Raw genomic sequence first — 13,160 nt, 5'->3', positions numbered from 1 at the left:
GGTGATTCGGGTCCATCCAGATCTGTGGTCCAGCACCCCCCACCAAGTATTTCTTTACTCCAGGCTAGCCAAACAAATAGCCAAAGAAGCCTAAAGGAAGAGATGTTGTATTCTTGCTTCTCTTAAAATCATGGGACATGTAGATTTTCAGAGCACTTTGGTGCTTCCTTTCAGCAAAGATTAGCTAAAAAATAAATTATGCAGACTTCAACGTGCCTGTCTGCACCCACACCGTCTCACCCTCTCTTCTCTCCCTTGGCTGGGAACTGTATGTCCATCTAGACGTAAAGCATAATAAGAAGGTAGATGCATTCATTAGGTTAGTGTAACTCTGGCTGTTGTGTAAATCAATCAAAGATGTATCATGGCTCTGATAATAGATATTTAAATTCTGCTTAGGGAATGTCCAAAATATGTGCCCTTCATTCATTGGCACATCCCTTCCAAGTAGTAATTCAGAAATCCAGGCTCCTTCTCGTGGTTTTAACATCTGTAATGTGGAGCTTCGAAGTGGCTACTTGTGTCTGCATCAAACAGGCAGCAGTGTGAAGAGCCTGGAAAATGGTGCTTGGGAAGCTTTAGTAAACCAAGGCTGGGCGTGTAGCAGATCACTTCCACTCACTCTCCTTGTCTGTAATTCATTCACATGACCCTTAAATAGAAGAGTAGTATAGTCAGGTTGTTTGTCAAGGAAGAAAAACTTTCTTTTGAGTTCCTCTCATTGTGCCACATAAACTAGCTAGAATATTTCAAAAGGTATTATTTTCTTTTTGTGGTTAAAGATAGAGGGTTATAGAAGAAGATGGAGAATTGGTTCTGTGAGAAATATACTTCTATTTTTTATGTTTTCTTGCCATGGCTGGTGTGGCTCAGTGGTTGAGTGTTGGCTTGTGAGTCAAAGGGTCACTGTTTCAATTCCCAGTTGGGGCACATGCCTGGGTTGCAGGCCAGGCCCCCAGTTGGGGACATGTGAGAGGCAACCACACATGGATGTTTCTTATATTCTCTTTCTCTCTCCCTTTCCCTCTCTAAAAAATAAATAAATAAAATCTTTAAAAAAAAGAAATATTTGAAAATTCTTCATAATGTGATAGGAGTATCATGAGCTTTGGAGACAGGAAGATCTGGTTTCAAATCTTTCCCTGTGGACCCTGAGCAAGTCACTTAAACACGATGAACCTCAGTTTCCTCATCTGTGAAATGGATATACTAAAATCTGATTTTGAGGGAAACTATGAACTCTACATAAAACCCTTTGTATGGATGGACAGGATAAAACTGTGTGTAGGGTTTGGTAATATTTGCAGCTTCAGGGATCTACTGGGGGTCTTGGAGCACATCTGTGGATAAGGGGGGACTATTATATTATCACGATTAGGGCAATTCTGAGTTCTTTGTTTCTTATCTTAAAAAATCTATGGAAAGACTTGGTATTAGTTGTGTTAATGCTAAGCTGCTGTAAAAAAATAGACCTTACATTTAGCGAACATACACATTTATTTATCTTGTACATAATCTTTCTGCAGTAAGCATTTCTGATTGGCAGGCCACTATGCTCCCTTGCTTTTGGTGATTTAGCAAGTTATGACCATTGAAGACAGAGGGTGGCCAATGGAAAAAATCTATGGAGGAAAGCCTTAAGTTTATATTTCTATGAATAATTAAGATCAGGGCTGTCCAGCCTTTTGGCATCTTTAGGCCACACTGGAAGAAAAGTTGTCTTGGGCCACACGTTAAATACACAAAACACCAATGCAAACCGATGAGCAAATAAAGGATTTTAAGTCAATTTGTGATTTTGTGTTGGACCACATTCATAGCCATCCTGAACTGCAAGTCTTGACCTAGAAATTTACTTTCAAAGTAACAGATCATTTCCCTCATTAACCTGCTTCTCACCTTTTGTAACAGTACTCTATTTAGGGATGGGGAAAATTTCACACTAGAGGTGAAAGGATTTATGTTGCATATATAAATAGGGTCAGGAGATTAGCTTAGAGCTCTGCCTTCCCCTTTCTTGTTACTTACTGTACCAAGTGACATCACCTCTCCCTAAGGGTGGCAGTCACCATGAGGATGTGATCCAAAACATCTTGATCCAATGAAGGAATGTCTAATATATATTGATAAGTAAATTAAATGCTTCTGATGACAGCAGAGTGTAGTGTCATCTTTGGCACAATAATATACAATTATTCAACAAATAGGTATTGAGCACCAGCCATGCACCTGCTGACAGAATAAAATCAATGAAAAGTCTGCAAGGATTAATATTGGATGATTTTTTCATAGTTTGTTTTACATTGTTCCTTCTCTTAAAGTTGCAAAATTGTCTACTCAATAGACCTTCTTTACAAAAGTGAAAGCACTTTAAGATAACACATTGCTGTTATTAAAAATATAAACTCGTGTGTGCTTTTACAAATGATAGCATCAAAGTGCAGGTGTGTTTCCAGATGTCCACCTGTAATGTGGAAACCGAAAGTGGGGGAATTAAATAAGACAACAGTGCTCAGTGCAGAATGACAGTGTCAGACAAATGTGTGCATCTGAAGGCCACCTGCGTGGGCAACCTTGACCGCGCATTCAGATCTCTCATTTATTCACCTTTCCAGATACCCATTGTTCCAACTGATGGATTAATCATGAAGGTGTCCTGTCCTGTTTCACAATCACCAAAAACACACATATTGTGAAGCCCAGCGGATATTCTGTGCATGGCCGACATGCAGCAGCAGTCAGCAGGGAAAACCATTCCCTTCCACAAGCTGTTAATTCTCTTGGCTTTCATAACGCTGGATTCGCCAGGTTTTATCATAGTTTCCTTGTTCTGCATCTCCTTTTCCACCTCCGCTTCCTGCAATGCCTGTCTAGATGTTGGAATGCCCCACAGCATAAGCACTGGTTGAATACATCAATATTTTAATGAACAGATCAAACAAGTAAATCTGATTTTTAACCTAAAGGAATGGCACTCACAGTGGGAGTTTCAGGAAATGGGCGCAGGATGAGCAGAGGAAATGGGGGAACCTTTTCACTTGGGAGGTTGTGTCCAGGACTTGCCCTGTGAAGGCGAAAGCACAACTTTGAATAAACAGCCTCAAAGGACATGGGCGCCACAGTTCCCTATGGAAAACTGGAAAACTAAATATTCGGATATCATTGCAAACTTCATCCTTGATTTTTCTCTGGGTTTCTGTGATGTTTGAATCGCTGTATCATTCTCAAAGCAACATTCTTTTGTTGCTTTAACACATGAAGTTAGCTCATTACTACTGAATGTGTAGTGGAAAAGAGCATCTGTTTACGCTGTAATAATATAAAAATTACTTACCAGTAACAGAATAAAAGCAATTTGCAAAAGCTAATCATATTTGTGTACTTGTCTGCAAAAAGTAAATTGTTAATATATGCCCAAGGGGGGAAATCTCTTGCTAGTTTAAGCCATGGAAGCAGTGATACATACAAGCATCGTTTAGACAACTCCTGTATTTAAGACTGGCTTCAAAATATTCCAACTTGCCATGAAAATATAGCTGTTCTTTAATTTGTTAACTTACTTCAACCCTGGTAAATTCAAACAATTTGGGGATTCAGATAATATGCCAAATCCTATAGTTAGACATTTTGTCATACTTATAAAGTTTTCATAATTCTTACTTAGAAAAAGCTTTTTTAAAAACTTTTTTTGTTGTTAATCACAAAAGAACTATTGGGGGAAAACATGTCAAATGAAGCCCCTGTTTTGACACTGTCCCCCAAAGCATTGAATTTAAAGGTCTATTTTAAAAATGGAAAACTAACATTTGAAAATATTAAAAAATAATATGGACTAGAATCTTAGTAACCTCACCACGTTGCAGCTTTTTACTTCTTCAAATGTGAAAGCCAGAGAGTGCTGAAATTTCAGTTACTAAGACTTTTAAATGTGACACATATAATTTTTAAATATATGATTTACAGAGTAACCCTTTCTTCCTCGGTCTTCATACTGAATAGATAGAGACAGGTGGCATTAGTTTTGTTTTGTTGTTACTACATTTATCAAGGGGAGAGAAATTTATATGATGTTAATCTTTAAATTCTCTTCTTCTTCTGTTTTTTTTTGGATGTCAGGATGTAACCTATTCAGTTCAGACAGGTTAATAACACTCCTTAAGTCCAGCTCTCTTTTCTATTTAGTCCACCCTCGATTAGTGCTCTCTCACCCTGCCTTGCCGGTTTTGACCTTCCCTTTAATATATTTCCTGTAAATGGCTGATTCCGTCCACTACAATTTTAACCGAGACAACAGCCTCCTCATAGGTCGAAGGCCACTTCAATGTAGCCTCCCGTCCTCAGACTTGACCAATCTTGATGTAGCAGCTCCAGTGATAGAACCTTTATCCTTATGAAATCAGCCTCAGGGGACCAAATGCTAAGATATGCTCTTATATGTATCAGAAGAAATGAATCCTTTCTAGTTCACTTACTTTGATATAAGGATAAAAGAGGAATGGATAAAAATGAATCCTTCTCTGGCTGACCTTGAAGATTTTAAAACACTTTAAGACTCTTTTTTTTTTAAGCTAAGCGATGAAAATATACTTTAGCTTAATGGAAAATTTGGAAATATGTTGTCTCCTGCACTGTCAGTCAGAGTCTTACTTCATTCATTCAAATGTTGCAGCTGATTAAGGATTGCGTTTCAGTGGTTAAACAGGAAAAAATATTTTATTTGCCTTTCAAATGGCATTTCCCAGTGGCTTGGGTTGCCATCTGTTGCTGATAACTCCCTAATTTAGCTACAGCCTAGACTTCATCTCTAAGCTCCAGACCACATAACTAATTACAGAACCCATATTTTACTTCAGTGCTTTAAATTTGCAGGGGTGGCCAACCATTTGGCATCTCTGGGCCACACTGGAAGAAGAAGAGTTGCTTTGGGTCACACATTAAATACATAAACATTTAGAAAAACAAAAACAGAATTCCATAGTGCTTTAAGTAGATTTTTGATTTCATGTTGGGTTGTATTCATAGCCCTCCTGGGCTGCCTGCAGCCCACGGGCTGTGGGTTAGACACCCCTATTTTAGAGTCCTCAAACTCAACATACCCTAACCCACCTCATGTTCTTCTCCCCCAAAAAATTTTGGACCACTTCAAATCTCAACACCTCTTAGGAAATGGAACCTTGAATCATGCCTTTGCAAAAAGCAGAAACCTGTGAGGCATCTTTGAGACCAACCCTCAAAGTCCACCATCAGTTCTTGACATATTTAACTCACTTGGTAGTCAAATGTAGGCACCCTTCTCTCTCTGCACTTACTGTCATCATCACACCTTCGGCTGTGGTCATCTCTTCTTTGGACTGCTAAGTATAGTGATAATGGATAATAATCCAACCCTCTGCTCCTTCCCCATTCTTGCCCTCCTGCTCACGTCCAGCCTTGTTGCTCCTGCCAGAGTGACCTCATAAAAATGCAGAAGTGTTTATGTGTCTGCCTGTCTCAAAAACCTTTGAGTAGCCTTGCATCTGAGCAGAGAGTAAAGAGCATAATCCTTAACGGAGTCTACAAGGCTCTCAGCAAGAGCCGACTGGTGCCCAGTGATGCTTCCTGATGCCTGAAGGCTTCACATTTTGAGATACAAAGAAGCATCAACATAGTTTTCCACACTTTTTTTGTTTAGCACATCAGCATCAATTTATTGGAGCTTGTATTAAAATTACTGCAGTAGGTGAACCCTCAAATAGAAAGATGCTAATAATGGAAAGATGCAAATAGAAAGATGCTAATAATGGTATCTAAGGGCTGGGCCTAAGCTAGAGTGAATTTAGAAATGTGAAGTTTAATCCCTTTGCAATAGGACTTGAAAATATTTTTTTAGTATTTTTCAACCTTTTTTATTTTGCCTATTGTATGTTTTAATAGAGCAGACTTGTAAATTTAGAGTAATTCATCAGTCTGACTTGTTCATTTTCTCTCCATCCCCATAACTACAGTAGCGTCTGGCCACAGGTCAGTGAATCCTTCGTGAGTGAATGAATAGCAAAGGGGCTGAAATAAATATGAATTTTTCCTGTAAGTCTAGGTTCTTGAGATTATTTGTGTTCTTATACTCCCAGTGCACCCAAAGTGCTTCAGAAAATTGTTATGAAACATCTGGCTTAAATATCAACCATTATTTGTAGACCTGAAGAATCTCCTTAACAATTGTGCAATTTAGAGGTGATCCATGGGACAAGTTCATTAAGGGAACAGTTGTAACAATTCTCAGCTTTATGAGTTAGAAATGCTACAAACCTATACAAAGAAGTCCTTCCATGAGTTACGGAGAAATGGGAAATTTAATTGTTTTCCCCTAATGGAAGATGTTCTTCTTCAGCAGATACAGGATATGTATTATCATGTTGATTTGAAGGAAGGAAAGTAGTTCGTGATGTCAGGATCAGTTCCTCTGTACTGTTTTCGAGCATAAAATATTCCTTTGTGAGAGTTTAAAATGGTGTCACCACAGAAATAGCATGCTCCCACTAAATTTTTTTATGTATTTAAGAGAATTTGGTCTTTTAAATAAACCTTAAATTGCAGAGTCATCGCTGAAATTACTCATTGAATTTCCCAGGTTTTTAAAAAAAAACATATTAGTTATTCATCAGAATTTTTAAAAAGTGAAACAATCTCAATACTATTCCTTTGCAAAGAGAGCTCCCATAAATAGCACAATTTGCAGTTGGTGATAAGCTTCTCCCATAGAAAAAAAATAATAGTTTGTGTTTGTGCCAGATGCTTTTACAACATTAAGTGCCATAAAAATTCCCTGAAGTGTGTTCAGCAGATAAGGCAAAGTGCCAGAGAACGGCAGAGAATTAAGTTGAACCCTGTTCACATATAAAAATCCATTGAGACACCATATGCGGATTTCCATTTTGAAATCAAAGTGTGACGCTAACTCCAAGTGCATTTAATAGGCGCCTATTTGGATATCTAGACTAGGACCTGGGGACAAATGACAAGGAACATCATGTCTTTCCCTCTCTGTTGAGAGATTCTCTACGAGAAGGAAACGACATTTAACCCTTCTTGTGTCAGTGTTAGAATGCAGGCACACCCAAGACGACATGAAGGAGGTGGCAGGTGACCAGTAGCCATCTGTCAGCAAGATAAGGTGCTCTATGCAGAGGGAACCAGTCATACAAAGGCTTGAAAATGATTTCTTCCTGTGGTATTTATTAAGAGAATAAAAGGGAGGTATAACCCCCACTTATCTGCACTACAAGCAGTTATCCTTGCTGAAGAACAGACATTGTGACCGGGAGGCAGGGCTTCGGGGTGCAAGGAGAGGGGTGCTCAGGGGCTGCAGCAACCTCCAGGGTGCCTGGAGGTTAAGCTGGGGGTTACTTAGAGGAAGCATGCATGTCATGCCAGGAAATAAAGATGTTTTTCTTTGCCGATGATACCAACACCTATAATAGCTTGACCCACAGACATATTTAGATTCAACATTTGTAATTGCCTCCAAACTTTAAATGGTACGTGACACTCACAAATGGAGTGAAGCATTAGCTAAGGACATTGCAAAGGGTTATTGAACACACACAACATTTTTTAACATATCTCAGTTCCATAGAAGACATTTTTGTGATTACATCACTGGGGTTAAAACTCACTGCAGGTTTCTGGCTCCCCCAAAGCTCCCCCAAATATTGAGCTTACCAAGCCAGAGTCAGATATCCCTTTCAGCTCAACTAGGCCATGCACTCTGGGCTTGCAGAGCCCACTGTTAGCCTGTCCACCAGTCAAGGCTCCAACATGAGACCACAGTGAGACAGCGCCTGGATCCCAAAGGTACAGAAATGATGGTTTCACCACAGGAGCCAGGTGAAACCATTCACAGCGGCTTTTCTCACTCAAGTCAGCAAGTGCTCTCTGCCTTCTCATTCAGATCAGATACTTGAAAACATTAAATGAGTAGTGTTTAAGCATCGTGATGGTGTAGATGGGTGGAAGAGCTTTGAAAAAGAGTCCATCTAAATTATTTTGTTATAATCACATAAGTATTTGATGACAGGGTATTTTTGTTTCTTATAAAATAAAAATTAGAGTTACCTAATGTATCTCAGAAATTATGACATGCCTCCTTTTTTATTTAGATTTTTTCCCAGTGAGTAGTGGTGGTGTATAAAAATCACTTTACTCTTGTGGGATTATCTTTTTTTTCCTATTTTTTATTCCTGTGACTATTACTGTCAATTTCTATATTGAAGAGTATAGAAGACAGGAACACATTTAAAGCATCAATCAGTTGAGCTCAGGGAGAGCACCCTTAATTGAATCATGTTTTTTACTTTGGGGCTCAATGCCATGAATTTTCAGTTTTATGCACAGTGTAGTCATCTACTTACACATTCACTACACAATCACAAGTAGAAATAAATTAGTAAATACTGTTTATGGGACATGTAATTAAGGAATAAAAATATCTGCATTGCATCGATTCCCCTATTGTGTAAAAGAATTTAAACATACATGTATTCACAACAGTAAGTAAAATGTAAAACAATGAGGTCTTCTACCTTTAAATTTCTCCTTCAAATAGTTTAAGTGGAGTAACAGAAGAGCCACTCTACTTGGCTTTCCCCAGTGGTTTTTATTTGCCTGCTGGCAAGAAGTGTTCCTCCAGAAAAAAAAAATTAAAAGCCCTAAGTACATAAAGAACCAGGACATGACTAAACTACATTAGTTTAATGCAAATAAAATAGTGAATTAGGTACTTGGGATAGTCAGGTTTTAACATTTGTGATACAGGTCTTGGCTTTGCTTATTTTTTCATGGCGCTGGGGATTCCTGTAGCCCCCATAAAATGGATTGTGGCAAAGCACTCCATGTGGAGGTAAAAATAATGGGGTCAGAGGGTCATGCTGCAATAATAATTAGCTTGGAGAGAAAAAGTAGGAACTGGAAAGAGAAAGTCACAAGGACCTGGAAAGCACTTACATAGGGTTTTAGAATTGTATGGAGATTTTCAAGGTGGATTTGCTCTTTTGCCTTCATCTGCCTTGGATAGAAGTCCTCCACTTACATATGTATCTGAGTTTTTTTTTTTATGACTTGTTTTTAAGGAAAGAAACTTTTGATAATTTTTGGGGGTAATATATATTTCTGAAATTTAGACGTATATAAATGTTGAATCTTCAAATGAGTATGCATTAATCTTTAAAAGCTAGACTGGCTATGTATAGAAGAAGGGGTCATCTTTGGAGAAAATGCAGTAATATTTAAGATGAGTGATTCTGAAACCTTAATATGCACCAGAATCTCCTGGAGAGCTTTTAAAACACAGATTGCTGATTCTGTGGGACTGGAAGGAAGGTTGAGAATTTGCCTCTCTAGCAAGCTCCCGGCTCTTGTTGCTGCTACTGGTCTGGGTCCCACGCTTTGTTCCAGTTGCTTTCTATGGATGTTAAATAAAGCTGAGGGTTGGTTGATGAAAAAGGGATTCAGATAGAGCAAGGACTTGGAAACCTTTGATTGGTATACACAAAAGCGAGGTTTGACCTATTTAACAAGCCCCTGGCCAGGTGCACCGTGTACTGCTCTTAATCCACGTGGCTGAGCCTGTGCCCCACCACCTCAGGGTTTCACCTGAAGTGAGTATATGCTGCATAAAATCAACTGTACTTAGATTAATTAACATTGTTAACATTTTTCATGGATTAATTGTTAAGGGTTCTCAAAATATAAATCTAGAGTGTTTTAGAGTTTAGCATACTGTATCATGTTTTATCATTTCATATTGTCTTCATCTTCAAATGGTAATCTAAGCTAAAATTTTCAATCTCAGATAATTAAAAAAATTTAAAAAGAATTCCTCTGACTCAAGTGTTCTCCATGCCCTCCCCAAAGAACAGCTTCAATAACTACTCTTCATTATATTATATTGTATTTTCATGTTACAGTGTTCCATTTATTTTATTAAATTCAATATGTCATAAAATTACATTATCTCAACCAACAAAGATCACATTGTTCCCTTTGAAATAATGTGTTCAGGAAAATTCATTGGTTATGGTGACCAGATACATGTACTTACAATATACTTCCTATTTTAAAAAAACAACATTTTGAGACACATTTATATAAAAGATGTAGCATAAAAGTACACAAGGTATTAGTGCTAAAGGAATAACATGATACATGAATACTAAATATATAGTGAGTTTCACAGGATAATAGTGATTTACAACAAAGCCTCTTATGTAGATAAGTAAGATAAGTAAGCCTCTTACTTAGGTAAATGTGTGTGTGTTTCAGAAGGATGAAACTCTTCTCCCAAATGTTGGCCACCTAGCAGTTATTTTTACCTACTTTGGCACTTGTGTTGTTTTTAAACTGGAAGCCATTTTGAAATATCAAGGATTAAATTTGATGACTGACCGGTCTGACTGGCCACTGATGTCTAGGATGTGGTGATGACATTTAAAGTGGCCTCATCCTTTTCTACCGGAATGTGTGCCCTTGTCTTTACTGTCAGCACCCGCCTCTGCGATGACACTTGTCAGACTCCTTGGTGCCAGGTGCTATTTCAAGGTCGGTAATAGGGATGTTTATTACACAATACCCCAAAATTCCACTTATTATTTAAAAGTTAGGTTGTCAAAGTCCAATTTTTATTGTTCTGCTCACTTCAGCATGTACTGTGAACATCTGATTCTGCTTTACTTTTAAAATACACAATTCTGAAATATGTCATCAGGAAGTAGTCCTCCTCTTTAACCTTGGAATCATTCCTGTGAAAAATTAGTGTTTGCTTGTGTCTGACGGTTCCCAGACTTGACTCAGAGACTGGCTGGTAAATAACAGGAAACAACCTGGGAGGAACTGTGGTGTTCTCTGTTACATCCAGCATCCAGCGTCTCTCTGCCCAGACCGGGCCCAAAGAGGCATCGCTGGCCAACTGCTGTTTTTTGAAAATCTCCCAGCAGGATTTTTTCTTAGGCTACAGTCACAGGAAGATTGGATGTGGCTGAATAATCTATCCAGTCCAGTGAAAACAAAAAGGGGTAGTAAGTAAGGAGTTCTGAGTTGGTTTTCTTTTCTTTTCTTTTTTTTTTTTCCACAAGGAACGCACTTTTTTCAACACACCTATATCAAGTTAGACCAAGAGTTATGGAGCTAATATGCACAGATCAAAAAATTAATACTAGTATAACACAAGAGCAATTCAATAAATTCTACAAACATTAAATAAAAGTCAATGAGAAAGAAAATTTACAATCTCCTAAAGGGTCTACATTTGGTTTCCAACTATTAGGTCCACTTTTACTCCATCACAACCACATTGATCTCCTCTGGTGCTATGTCCCCTCTGTGGACCCTCCTTCCCCTAAATTCTGCTCTCTGTGGTGTGGGTTCCCTGTACCCACGGGGATTTGTTTTTCAAATTTATGGGAGGCTTAGTTGGCTTTCTTTAGCTGAATAATGTTTAATTACAGAATTATTATCAGAGTGCTTTGGAACTGTTACTCAATTAACAAGTGAGTGTGTATTTTTGTTTTCTTTTGCCTTTAATCTATTAGGTGTCTCATTTGGGGCACCCTGACTATTGGTCACTTTATTAGCCCCTTCTCCCCACAGCTCCCCAGGCTATTTCACTTGTGGGAAGCATTGACTTAGTTGTACTTGTTTGGAGAGTATTTGGGGGATACAACTATTCTCTTGTTGGGTTCTTTTGGGATAAGTTTCTTAATTTCCAAAATAGTGATACTTTCCTGATCCTGTGGTGTTCTAAAACAAAGTCTTGTCTGGTTTGAAATACCACTGAAAAGGCAGATTTGCTAAAACCTTAAAATGTATAACGTAGAGATATTAATGTTAGTTTAGACACTCTCTTTTAATATGTATTATATATAAAGCATCCAGTTCCATACTGGAGTAGGAATGCTGACAGAGGAAAAAGAAGAACTTTGCTGTAAGGAAAAGTATGTAGACAGTTTGCTAGAGAAGATGACCAACGACATTGTGATTGAAATGACTGTAGCATATTGCCCTACAGTGGTGCTTTGTCCAAAGGACTTGATTTATTAAGAAGGAGAACTAGACAGGAAATCAAAAGGGACACACCTCTCTGTCCATTGAAGTAGCATTCTCCACGTAGAATCAAGCCAATTCAGTCTAGTTCTGGTTCTTCAATTAACGATAGCAAGTCTTAACTTCATATTTTGCCTCACACTATGTCTTTTGATGTTATGTGTTGTTGGAAAACTTGTAACTGATGCATGAGTGTCCTCTCTGTTCAAACTGTTTCTAATATATAATTTCCTTGTCCAGTGTTCTTTCAATAAGGGTACCTAGTCCTTTCAGGATACTTGTTAGAATGATGCAAATGAAGGTGTGGGTTATTTATCATTTATAAAAAGATAGCTTGCAACACCCTACCTACCACAGTTGCTGTAATGAAGAGAACAATGTGATTATTATTTTTCTTGCAAAATGGAACATTGAGTTTAAGCCTTTGCAGTAACGGGTGGCCTGACAGGCATACCTTTCCACTGAGACCCCTTCTTTGTGAGGTGACGTTTTTAAAGGTTTTGAGCTAGAAAACCTGACCTAAGAATCTCCCTGCCCACTCCCAGCCCACCCCAAGCCACAAAGGCTTTCAATCTGCATAAATAAACATGAATGCATATAGATTTCTTTATGATGATTTTCTACCTCTGTGAATGTGTCTCTCCAGTACCAAAATGATAGTGTGAAGCAAAAAAAAAAAAAAGAAGCTTGGGAAATTATATATTACTGTTTTTAAAAATCTCAGAAGACACAGACAAAAGAATTGCATCGGCCCCATTAGGTAGTCAAAACACAGTGGGTCCTCCTGACAACAGATCTGGGCACCAAAGCCCCACATGTTGAAAGAATGTCACTGCCTCCAATTTCCCAGACGACCCTCTGTGGGAAGCAAGGAGAAAAGAAAGCATCAGAGAATTGCCCAGCTTCCCTGTACTCCATTTGGACTTAGGCAGTACATTTGCTTTTGAACTTTCAAGCTTCAATCTCAGTCCCCAGGGTGCCAACTTCCCTTGTTATAGGTGAACTTCTTTCTGTAGACACCTGTTGGGGATTGTATTAATAAGGTGCATTGGAGAAAGAGAAAACACATTTCCCAAGCCAGGAAGGTG

At 38.4% G+C, this 13,160-nt stretch overlaps 1 protein-coding gene across 2 annotated transcripts in view; it reads left to right on the top strand.

Moving 5' to 3' along the window:
- Positions 1 to 13,160, top strand: part of ZNF385D (zinc finger protein 385D) — a 282,105-nt gene that overhangs the window by 190,896 nt on the left and 78,049 nt on the right. The gene's annotated exons all lie outside the window — the stretch shown is intronic.

This window comes from Artibeus jamaicensis, unplaced genomic scaffold (genome assembly GCF_021234435.1).
Source record: "Artibeus jamaicensis isolate MK-2021 breed Jamaican fruit bat unplaced genomic scaffold, CSHL_Jam_final contig_519, whole genome shotgun sequence".
NCBI classification, from domain to species: Eukaryota; Metazoa; Chordata; class Mammalia; order Chiroptera; family Phyllostomidae; genus Artibeus; species Artibeus jamaicensis.
Note: the sequence above shows the minus strand (reverse complement) of the source record. Positions and strands in the feature narration are given on the sequence as shown.